We start from the raw sequence: 12,413 nt of genomic DNA on the forward strand, positions 1-12,413 counted from the left end.
TCATAGAGGTAGGAACTGTCAGGGGCTGGGAAGGGGGCGTGGGGGACCTGGTGTTCAGTGAGGACAGATTTCAGTGTTAAGAGATGAGGACGGTCTGGGCGTTGGTGGCACAATGACGTGGAAGCATCGAGCACGATCGAGTTGTACACTTACAAATGGTTACGACGGTGAGACTTACACGCATCTTACCACGATTAAAAAAAAACCCAAAAACTCAGTGGCTTCAAACGAAGAGAAACCGTTCAGTCAATAAATCTGTAGCCACGAGAAGCTTCTAAGAGGAATCGGTTCACACGGGGACTTAGGTTCACCCAACAACGGTGAGAACCGGGTAAACAAAGCCACGCCAGCTGCCAGCCGCACGCAAGTGGCTGATTCTCAGGAAGAAGCAGGGAAGCTGAGCAGAACTCCATTCTCGCTGTCCCTGACACCCATGTGCTTTCTGCGCCCGCTGCTGGAGTAAAGCGCCTTCCCTTCTCTGCCTGTCAGATGACGCCGGGGCCTCTGGCCGGCGATGCTCCTGCAGGAGGAGAGCCCGGGCGCTCCCCCACCGCCTTAGAGGCACAGAAACCACTCTGAAGGTTAGCCGTCGGGGCACCCGCTACCCGAGGACTTAAAATGTGGAAACCGATACAAATCCATGCATTTTGGGATCACCGCCCCGTCTGGAGAAAACATCACAGGGCAGGCAGGAGAGGAAGCCACCGCAGCACACGTGACCGGCGGTGACAGCTCCAGGAAGCCACAAAGGCGGAGAAGACAGAGTCACCAGACGCACGGGGGCCTCCACCTCAGAAGGGGGGCGCCCGCAGGCCACCTGGCGTCACAGAGGCTGATGAATGGCTGTGCCCAGAGAGGCCAAAAGTCGTGGAGATGGTCAGTAATCACAGAGACATTTCCTGGCCAACCGTCCACAGCGCCCCTTTCTTTCCAGGGACCCCCGGGGGTGGGGGAGGACTTAAGAGCAGGGCGGCTCCGGAAAGCGCCCCTTGAAGTGAAAAGGACAATTCGCTCTGACAATACTCCCCGCAGGGTGCATAAGGCCTCGGATCTAAAAGAACAGTTTTAGGAAACAGGGCGGGAGGCGGGGCCGTGAAGAAATAGGAAGGTATTTAATAGGCGTTCGTTGGATCGTATGCGACGCGCCCGGGGACCCGGTTTCAGAGGCCTGGCTGCTGATGCCATGGCCGAAGGGGCGCACGGCAGCGGGGGCACCTGCCACAGCCAGCGGGCAGGACACACGAGCCGCAGACGGAGTACGGCGAAGACGGCTGAAGGCTGTGGGGACTGTGACTCCGGGGAGGCGTGTCGCTCTCGGCAAACGAGTCCCTATTTCTTTTTTTTTTTAATGGAAAGAGGGGCGAGAAAATTGTGGACTGTTCAGACAGCGTTCTAAGACCTCACCGACATACCGCAAAGCGCACACCCCGAGGCGCGCCGTTTGAGAGGTTGTCATTCCCGTGCGCCCCCGTGACAGCATCCCCACAGCGAAAACGTCCGTCCCCTCCGAGACTCCTGCGGCCACCTCGCCACCCATCCCTTCCCCCACCCCCACTCCCCACCCCCAGATCAGCTTGTGTTTTTCTTGAATGTCGTGGAAGGGCACTGATACAGCGCGGGTGCCTTTTTTGGTCTGAATTGTTTACTCGGCAGTTATTCTGACATTTCTCCACGTCAAAGGAGTTTCATTCCTTTTACTGAGGATAAATATCCATCGATCTGTCCAGGGATGTTTGGATTGTTTCTAATTTTTGTCTATTTGAGATAAAACTGCAGTGACCATTCATGTACAGATTATGGATATATTCCCTCAGGTATTTGGGGTAAATACCTACAATTTGCATTGTTGGCTCAGGCGGTAAATGTTTGTGTAACTTCCTAAGAAACCTTCGCAGTGCGTTTTGCCATGGTTGTAATATTTTGTATATCCGCCAATGACGCATCAGACTTCCCGTTCCCCGGCCCGCTATCTCGTTATGGTCGGAATTCCAATTTTAGCCGTTTGGATGAGTGCGGATGGGTATCACGTGGTTCTCGTTTTCATTTTCCTAATAACTAATGATGCGAAATATCTTTTCACGTTCTTACCCTCCACATATCTTTGTTGGGGAGGCATCTGTTCTGATCTCTGGCCCATGTTTAATTGGATTGTTTATTTTCTTACTGAGCCTTGAGAGTTCTTTATACTCCAGAGAGAAATCCTTTGTCAGACATGTGATTTGCAAATGTTTTCACCCAGTCTGTGGCTTATGTTCACCTTCTCTTAATAGCCTCTTATAAAAAACGGAACTTTAAGATTTTAATGAGGCACAACTTATCAATTGGTTTTTCATGGGTCACTGTTTGCATATTATCTATACGAGCGCGGTCTAATCTGAGGTCGTGAAGGTTTTTATTTTTATTCTGGTTTTAGATTCTTACATGTTATATCTAGGTCTGTGGTCCGTTTTCAGTTTTGTATATGTTACGAGGTGTGGATCAAAGTTTCATTTTTGTCACCGTGGTTTTTTTTTTCCTGGTGCCATTTGTTGAAGAAACTATCATTTCTCCACTGAATTGTCTTTGCCATTTGATAAAAATTCAAAGTGTGTTTTGAAATAGTTGTAATATTTTATACATCCAGGAACAATGCACAGTGGAGTTCTAGCCGGTTTTGCTTTTTTGTTTGTTTTTGTTTTGTTTTGTTTTGGTTTGTTTTTTAAGTCCTGCAGCCATGGCGCCCACTATTTTTGGAGAGTTGTCTTATTTTCATTCAGTTTGAAAATTCTTCCCACTCTCCCTTTGGACGTCTTCTTTGACCGTTAGGTTGTTTAGAAGGAGTAATTTACTTGTTAAACATCTGGGGATTTTCCAAAGTCTTTCTGCTCTCGATGACTAATTTAATTCCATTTTGTTCATAGCATTCGCCTTGTATTAGATTAATACTTTTACAGTCACTGAAACATGTTTCTTCGCCTCCTATGTGACACTCGAGGGAGACACAGGAGGCCCTCGTGGAGCCAAGAAGCTAGCTGAGGGCTAGATGGAAACAGTGCTTAACTGTGTCATCGAAGTCACTTCCTCAGGACACATTCTTACAAGTGAAGCGTGGATTCAAAGTGTAAATGTACCTTTAAGGCTTCTGAGGCAGTTGTTAATCGCCTTCCAAAATGTGCCCGTTTTCTTGTATATTTGTCCCTGTGTGAGGTGTTTTTTTTGTTTTTGTTTTTTGTTTTTTGTTTTTAGTGGTGCAAGATAGTAAAATCTTAAAACTGAAATTTATAAAATTACAGTATATGAGTTGAGTTTTGATTACTGAAGACTTTCTCTATAGGTGTTAGTCTGATCCTGTCTATGAGCTCGATATTCAATTACAGCTTAGAGGATATTAGCTTTCAGATGGAGAAAGAGAGGAAAGGAAAGAAGGAAAGGAAGGAGGGAGGGAAGGAGAGAAGGAGAGAGAGAGAAAGACAGAGAGAGAGACAGACAGACGGAGAGAATGAGTAAAGGAGATGGATTATCTTTGGAGAAGGCTGAACGTTCACTGTGGACAGCGATGCCTCGGTTGTCCATTCTCTCTGGCAGGACCCCAATATCAGGCTTTAAAATACACCTTCTTGAAGCTAACAATAAAGTCATATGGAAGAAAATTAAAACCAGAAAAGAACAGCAACAAAAAAAGTCAAGGTGATGGCCTTGATGTCAGATTTACCACAGGAAGAAAAGAAACCATCGATCTGTTATCAAATTAGTAAACTCTCTAGATCTTTCTCAATCTCCAAGCCGCCTTGCCCTCCATCCCGTGCTTCCTATGCTTTGAGATATCTCTGGTTGTCTTGACTGTGACCCCCGAGAGGGGTCCTTGAGCAGCTGTCTCATCGGAGGGGCCTCTCTGTGCATGGGTGACGGGCAACAAGGTGTCCCTCTGACCCTGGTCCTCAGATGAGCCTGGAAGTTGATAACCGAGGGGTCCCTCTGCCCCGGGGGGTGGGAGACTTCCCCTGGTCAGACGTCCAGGTGTGATGGACGAGGTCGTCGGCGCCTCGAGAGCCCTGCCTGTTTCGTCTCTGTCGTTTCATTCTCTCTCTGTCTTTCCCCCTCACTCTGACCTTGAAACTTCTGCACAGCCACTGAATGTGCATACGTGCGTCTCCTGGTCTCCATAGCAACTGCATCAGCCAATCAGGACAGAGAAGAGGGATTCAGTGTCCATTTGTTTACGATGCTTTTACTGGATCGGTCTTGGTTCTGGTGACACTACAGTCCAGACAACGCTGTGCTGTGGTGGCTGTCTTGTCCACTGTAGGCTGGTTAGCAGTGTCCCTGACCCCTACCCACTAGATGCTGGTAGTTCTCTCCAATTGCGACAACCTAAATTATCCCCACACATTGCCGAAGATCTCCTGGGGCAGTGGGAAGAAATCACTCCCACTGGAAAATGCCGAACGAGGTTACGGAAATATAATAGGTCACAATATAGCCGTGGCCTCCTGAAGCTGTCACGGGAGGCTGATCACAATATAGCCGTGGCCTCCTGAAGCTGTCACGGGGGGCTGAGTAGAAAAAAGGGCTGTCGTCTGAGCCACAGGTCACCATCTTCCTAAAGACAACCGCAGTGTGATGGCATCGGAGCTAGAACAGGCCTCTGCAATACATCTCTGGCTGTGAATTTAAACACAGAAAATATCGCAGACTCCGACCAGCTGCCAGCTCCTGCCGCCAACACCCGCGACCATCGGCCCTGGGGCCTATTGATTCCATTCTTGAAGCCCCCGTGTCCTCATGTCCACGGAAATGACAGTAGAAAGCGCTTCAGCTGCTTTGAGGGGCTCATGCAATAACGTATATGAAACACTTAGCACGGCACCCGACACAGCGAAATGCCCAGGCAGGGCCGTTTCCACTAGGGCCCCGCGTAAGAGCAGATTATCGGAAATTATCTAAAGACCCCCAAGCAGGACACTACTCATTTATGTCAAACCTCCGGATAAAATACTTTCGGGAATTAATAATAGCTTTGCGAAGACCGTGGAATAACATAAAAAATGTTTCTACCTCATACCGAGTGAAGGGAGCTGGATTCAAAATACACGTCCGAATGAACACGACACGATTAAACCGAGCGTGACAATGAAGGCAGCGGCCGAATCTGTTCCGTCAATACGTTCGGTTGAGTATTTTCTTCTACTTTCTATTTTCTATTTTTACTTTCTATTTTTACTGCAGCTTTAAAGTTTTCTACAAGATTTATGGTAATAAAAGGGTTTCGAATTTTCAAAAAGACATACGCTGTCTTAAATTTCAATGGCTACTTTGTTTTCTAGACTGGGAGCAAACATAGCCCACTCTGGGAGGGCGTCCTATCCCCACGTGTGGGTGCCGGGGGGACCCATCCGTTCTAACTCCAACACGCCCGGCCAGGCGATGGAGTCTCCACTGGGCAGTCACAGCACGAGCTGTTTCTCTGGGGAGCTTGTGACAAGTAGCCGCACCCATTTCCAGTAGCGAGATTAAGGATTCCATGATCATACCAAAGGGATTTTGAAGGGCGGGGCATCGAACGCCTGAAGCAAGCCTTCGCCATGGAAAGAGAAAACAGCGAGAGAATAGGGAATTTGGGGGGATGCAGTGACCCCTGTCCCGAGTCCCACTGGCGCGTTTCCTCCCGGTGTGGCCGACGCCTCTGAGGGAACGGATGGAAGAGATGGGAAGTGATCTCGAGGCCTGAAGTCAGGCAAGGGGACCGGAGGGGACCACGCTCACCGCGTATTACCCTCAACCAGCCAGTTCCCGCCGGTCCCGAACCTCGGAAAGGCTCCACAGTTTTAACTCGCAAGTGAGCAAAGCTCGAAAACCCCGCACAGATGTCACATGTCCCTTCCAGGGGGCCACCAAGGGTGACACATCACACGTGCACGAAAACCCTCTCTGTGACAGACTCGAGGGAGCCCTGGGCAGGAAACATGGCTTGAATTGCTGTCAAGGGTGGTTTTGCTCACAGCCCAGGCCCGTTAAAAGCTGTTTGTTGTCTTGAGAATTAAGGGTTGATGCTGCTACCAGTGACCCGTGGCAATGGATGCCGTCTACACACCCATTCGCTGGGTTTGGCCACGGTGCTAAGGATTTCATCCATGGTGTTGATGAGGTCCTCGCGAGAGCTGTGTGTGCATGTGTGTGTGTGTGTGTGCGAGAGGGTTTAGAAATACTGGACACACATTCTCACGTGACAAAGATGATCTGAGGCCGAGGGACCCCAGCCCCTTTAGAGCCCGCCCCGCCTGCCCGCCCCCCATCCCGGTCCCAGGTGCCGGCAGCCCCCACTTCAGAAGCTCTCTTCCCCCCAGCAGTGCCAGGGACAAAGGACCGTAGCTAAAACAACAGGCATTTCCACCCGAGAAACAGACGAGCTTATTGGCAAGGCGGAACGGAGTCGTAAGGAGCTACTGGATCATCAGGGAGAGGATTATCCACAGTTCTACGAGGCGCAGAGCCTCACACTTACATCTGTTTAATGATCGCATGCAAAGGTTTTTTTCAATGAGGATTTCTCATTGCGGCAAATGGTCCATTCAGAAGCTTCGTGGGATTCAAACTTAAGTGAGAAAGGTTCGTCGTCACAGATTGGAAAGAAAACTCTGGGCCGGGTGTCTAACGACGGGTACGGTGTTGGGGGAATGGTCTTCGCGTGTCAGGGACGGAGCGTAAAGGCGCTGACAGCTCTCCGTGGCCGCGCCAGTGCCGGGCTGGGTACCAAAGAGAGTGGCCGTCAGGTCAGCATTCGCCTCCCAAGGAAAACGGGACAAACGAAACGAGATGTGGACAGAAAACGCGATCAGAAGTTTTTGCAAGGGTCGAACGATACCTTCTGAGCGGTTTCTGTTTGGTTTGGTTACCTATACGTTATAAATACTTCTTGCTGTATAATGAAAACATAAGGCCTCTTTAAAACAATAGGGCCGTAATACTGTCATCATTCTTAAATGCCGTGAAAGTATATTTTAATATCGTGAAGCATCTAGTTAGCGTTCACGTTGCCCGCGAGCCCGAGCCTGTGTTAAGCCTCTAATATCTCATGCGTGGATATTACGTTTTTTCCTTCTCCCCACAGGTGCTCACGGCAGCCTTTCAATCCACTTTCTTTCCACCGAACTTAGCAAATCCCATAATTACATGCGTCTCCGCTGTGCCCTCCGCAGCTGCTCACTCCGTCGTGACAGCGAGCTCGGCTTTCTGCAGGAGCCAAGCCGAACAACTACATTGTCGAGACAACACCAGGCTTAGCTTGGTTTAAAAGTGAATTACGTTGCCAGCCTAGTAGAAAGTTCCGGCATTGAATCGTGGGGCATGAAATCAGCTTTTTGAAAAAGGAAAGTGAACCTTAACCCTCTCGCACCAGGAGCAGAGGCAGGAGCCACAGACGCTGGGCAGGACAGTGCTCACGGCTGTCTCTCCAGGGAGACGGGGCTCATCTTGTCTCTAACTCCCACCTGAGGGGCTGCTACATGGAGACATGGATCCCGCATACCACGGCCACCTACCAGCTCGGGATGGTTCCAGCTGTTTTCAGGGGCAACCATTGAACCAAAGCTGGGTCGGAGAAAGTTCTCGGCAGAGTCAACATTCTAGAAACGACGAGGTTGGTCCACCGTGGCTTCAGTAAACATTTTTACACCCCTACCTCGATCCAAGTATTAGAAGTAAACATGAAAACATCCTAACACAACATCTGTATTTTTTGACCGCAGTGAAATTTGAGCACTTTGAACCTGCCTCATAAACCGTGTTGTCGCTGGGCGGCCAGGGCGTCAGCGTTCACACACTCTATCCGTTTCTGTCCCTGGAACAAGTCACGCTCATTCCTGCCTCAGCCTTTGCCCTCTCGTGTCCTCTGGCTGGGGCTCCTGCACCCGGCTGGGCTCCTTTGCATACTTCCCGTTAGTGGGCATAGTCCTTCTGCCACCCCCTGGAGGACCTTTCCTGGACCTCACTGTCTACGGCAACATCCCTGTAACAACTGGCCCAGCATAGCCAGAATAATTGTCAGCTTCCCTAAACCTCCCCCCACGACTTCCAACTTAGGAACACCTGGAGAAAGCTAGACAGATGCCCTTGACCCACACAGAGAATGCCCTGCTTCCGGTTAACCTGCCCGCGGCTTCCCACCCACCTGAGCACACCTGAAGCCTCCTCTCTTCCGTCGCAAACCTTCCCCACTCGTCTGCCCACCGTTGAGGCTCTGCCACACTCGAGGGATGGCGTCTGATTCCCTCGCTACAGTGAACTCTGAACGAGTCGCCTCTGCTTGTTGTTTGCGTGGTCTTCAGTCATTTGCATAGTTGTGTTCGTATGATTGGGAGAAATGATGGGGAGGGAGAAATTTAAGCATTTATTAGAAGGAAGAAAAGCACATTACTTCAACTTCCATTTATAAGCGCCCTTTATCCGTTAGGGGATATGTATTTTCTTGAAGTCGAGGCATTAATCAAGTCATTTTTAATTAATTAATTGCCTTTCTTGTTTTATTATTATATCCATAGTTCATTTACCCCAGGAATGATGACATGAATTTTTGGTTAATCGAAACCTAATATAAATTAATACTGTCACCATTTGTGAACCATGTCAACATCTTAGGGTCCTTTCCCTGAGTTTTCCAGTCCCCCGTAGTTTTTGTAATTATCCGTTTTAACTAGACATACCCTTGAACCCAGCGAGACATTATTCTTGGTTTATACCGCAAAATTCACGCACACATTGACTCCCTTTTATGTTTTTGATTCCTTCATTGTGATTCCTGTCTGTAATCAAATAAAAATCTAGTTTTTGCTTTAACGCGGGCGTGTTAGCAATCACTCAGGTCAGTTTCAGTTTTTCAGTAGATGTATTTTGCCTCTTCTCTGTCACCATGATTTTGGCGAGACGAAGCTGGGTTAACCGTCGCTGTCCCTCTGTCATTCAGAGATGCCGTGCTCCATTGTCGCGTGACTTCCATCGTTTTAATTTGGGGGCAGCCGTCGCTCTGACTCCCCTCCTCCTAGTCTTTGAGTTTTGGTGGTTCTGCGCTCACGTGCCTACAGAGGGTCTTCACGGTGTCTGTCGCACTTGGGGTGAGAGAGGTTTTCCAGTCTGCCTTGATGCCACTCATCAATGTTTGAGTGTCGACAAGAATGATAACTTCCAATACTTCTCTCTTATCTGCTTCTCCTCTCCTGCTGATCCCTGAAGATACATTCTTTGGACATTTTTCCGTTTTCGATGTAAGTCTTGTGCTTTTCTCTCTTCCTTTTTTTCTCTCCATGCTTCAATTTTTACATTTGCAATTGACATACCTTCCAAATCACTAATTCCTTCTCTAGCTGTGTCTAATATGCTGTTAAATTTATTTAGTCTGCTCTTAATTTTTTAGTTCTAGAATTTTCACTTGATCGTATTTTTTTAAATTTATCTCTGGTGCAAGACGAAATTTTTTTCACCTATTTTATTGAATGTTTATCACAGTTTTAAAATTTTTGGGTATAATCAATATATCACTTCAGGGTCTATATTGTCCAAATGTTTATTTAGCAGGATTTTTCCTCTTAATTGTGCCCCGTATTCCAATTTTAATGCCTCGAGTTTTAAGATTGATGAGAGCTCTGTGAGCTCTTCGCTGTCTTAGATGCTATTTTATGTGTTGCTTAAAATCGGTGACTGTCTTGAGGGAGACACATTGGCCATGGAGTTCTTCCCATAGCCCAACTTCTGGCACATTCTTTTGATCAAGATAGTCACAAAAGCCCACTTAGTTTCAAAGGGGGAAGAAAAAATTTTTTTTTTTTAATTTTGGGAAGAGCACGTTGTAGCCATTTTTGTAAAATTCAATCTGCCATATCAATAATGCCTGTGATTGTCGGAGTTGACACGCAAGCACACACGCCCAGTGTCTTACCAGTATTATGTCATTCATCCATCGCGGTGGCCGTATGAGGGAGATCCTATTATCATCCCCATTTCACGGATGAAGAGGTGAAGGTATTACATGGCAGCAAGTGGCGGAGTTGACATCGGTACCAGAAATGTGCAGAAGAAATTATTCAGGTCGAGAGTGAAGAGAAGAAAAATATGACCTCAAGCGCCACCTGTATTCACGTTTAGATATATTCCCGTTTTGTTTAGGAAAAGCCTCCTGGATTCCCGTCCTGAAACAGCCTAGGAATTACGTTCCTAATTTTCTCAAGGACTTTCTCCTAACTCAACCAGTGAACAGAGAAAAACAACACGTTCATTGACCCTGTGACCAGATCAAGACTGAACGTGGAGTGTGTACAAACCATCTTTTCCTCCCCGGGTAATAGACTGGGCGGGTTTAACAGGTGAAGAGGTTCAGAGGCCATAGGGTGACATGTTTCAGTCCCCCATATCTCTGAGCCCTGAATTTCAAGGACGTGAACATGGGAGTGTGTCCGACACAGTCACAGGACACTGCGGGACAGACGGAGTCATTACCCTCCACCTCCCCAGGTTGCACGGCGGTGGTGACCCTTGGTACCAACATGTGTTCATTTCTGCTTTCTGATGCTTTGACATCTGGGGTCTTGCAGGTTAGGGAGAGACTGCTGCTCTCCAGGTAGCAAAAGTCTTCACACCTTTATGTAAAGTAAGGAAACCAGAGCCCACCCCCAGCCACCTCCTCTCTGAGTTCTCACCTTCCAGGCCCCTCCTCCCCTGTGTTAAGACCCCGGGATCTGGTGCCAGACAGCTAGAGGTGGCCCGTGTACTCCAGGGCCCACCCTGATTATTCCGGCTAGCCGGTCCTACCCACGAGGTGTTGTCCATTCCTCCTGCAGAAACCACAGTTGGGGCTCTGGCCCAACTCCCTCTGCCTCCCGGTGTACCCTAGTGCTCCTCAGGTGGCCCTGCATGGCTTGGTGTGTCCCCGCTCTTGCAGACAAACTATCTTCAATGGCAGCCATGTTGGCCTCACCATATCTGAGCACTGATAAAACCTACACTTGACAGCAACCTTTGAACAGATACCTGAGGTTGGTCGAGATGTTCCAGTAATTGTCTACTTACTCTCTGTAGTGGGAAAAAAAAAACAGAACCGTTAAGGTCTGGACATAAAACTCAACATGATACCGAATGGTCATGTGATGTCTCAATTCCAAAAAAGAGTTATTGGCAAATACAATCTGTCCGCTGACCTAATTATGCTCCCTCTAGCAAGAAAGACTTATTTGTCTTAAAGAATTTCCACTAGGGAACATGCAACATAATCAACTGTGACAAATGTATTCTTCGTTTGTGCAGAAAATAAATTAAGATATCGGGTGACCAGAAAGAAGACACATTTCTCCGTGTGAGCCATCGGGACAAATCGGTTCCTGGAAGAGACAGTAAATCCACACTCTGAATTCCAGGATGGATATCAACACATTTTTTTCAAAAAGCGCATCTCCAGAATTCCATAAGAAAATGACTTTTGCTTCACCTGCCAGCCAGAAAATTATGGGTCTTGAGACAGCCCTTATCTCTGCCGTGATTTACTCTAACTTGTATCCTACAAATATCGATTAGTTTAGAATCGAATTTGTCCCAAGCACCCGTAAAATAGAAATAGAATTAATCTGAGTGAACACGTGCCCAGTTATTCTCAAGAATAATTTCTTAGAAGCGGGATTTCTGAGTTGAAGATTTCGCACCGTCTTTACAAATGTACCCACATTCTGACCGTTCTTCCCACGGAAGACCTCGGGACTCTGAACAAACTCCTCACTCTTCCACCCCCAAAAAGTTTTCACCCCACCACACCCGAGTTCAGCCGAGTGGAGCGTGTAGTAATTCCCAGAGGCTAATTTATTTATCACGCAAGACGCCTTTTCAAGGAAGAGCATAGGAGATCAGCTGTCGCAGGCTCGCCGAGAGGGCAGAGAAGAAATAAAGCTGGCAAAGCTGAGGAAGGGCGGCTCGTGGGGAGGCAAGGACTTGTCATCTGTCCCCCCAGCAGCATTTTCAAGGGTGGCGCACGCATAGCCGTGTTCCGTGCCACTGCCACACACTGGACGAGCCTTCTCAGTCGAACATGCCTGTGTGACCGGTGCCTGTCTCCAGACAGAACGCAGTCTTATGCCCTTCCTCCAACCATGTCACCCGACCCACCGAGGAGGCCGCTCTGCCTGTGTCCGGACCTCCCGTAAATGGAGTCGTGTGGTCTGCACACCCGCTCGTGGGCCTGGCCCCTCTCACTCAGCAGCAGCTCCGCATTTTCTGCGTGTTTCCCATGCAATTTTGGATCGTTCATTCTCGATAGTTTATATTACAGAAATTCCGCGTTATTTGATGTACTATACATTATATTTTACACAGTATTTATTTGTATATTATATAAATATAAATGTACCACAGTTTACCTAACTGGGTAAATTGGGTTAGTTTCTGGCCATTAAAAATGTTGC

This window comes from Pteropus alecto, unplaced genomic scaffold (assembly GCF_000325575.1).
Source record: "Pteropus alecto unplaced genomic scaffold, ASM32557v1 scaffold213, whole genome shotgun sequence".
Taxonomy (NCBI): Eukaryota; Metazoa; Chordata; class Mammalia; order Chiroptera; family Pteropodidae; genus Pteropus; species Pteropus alecto.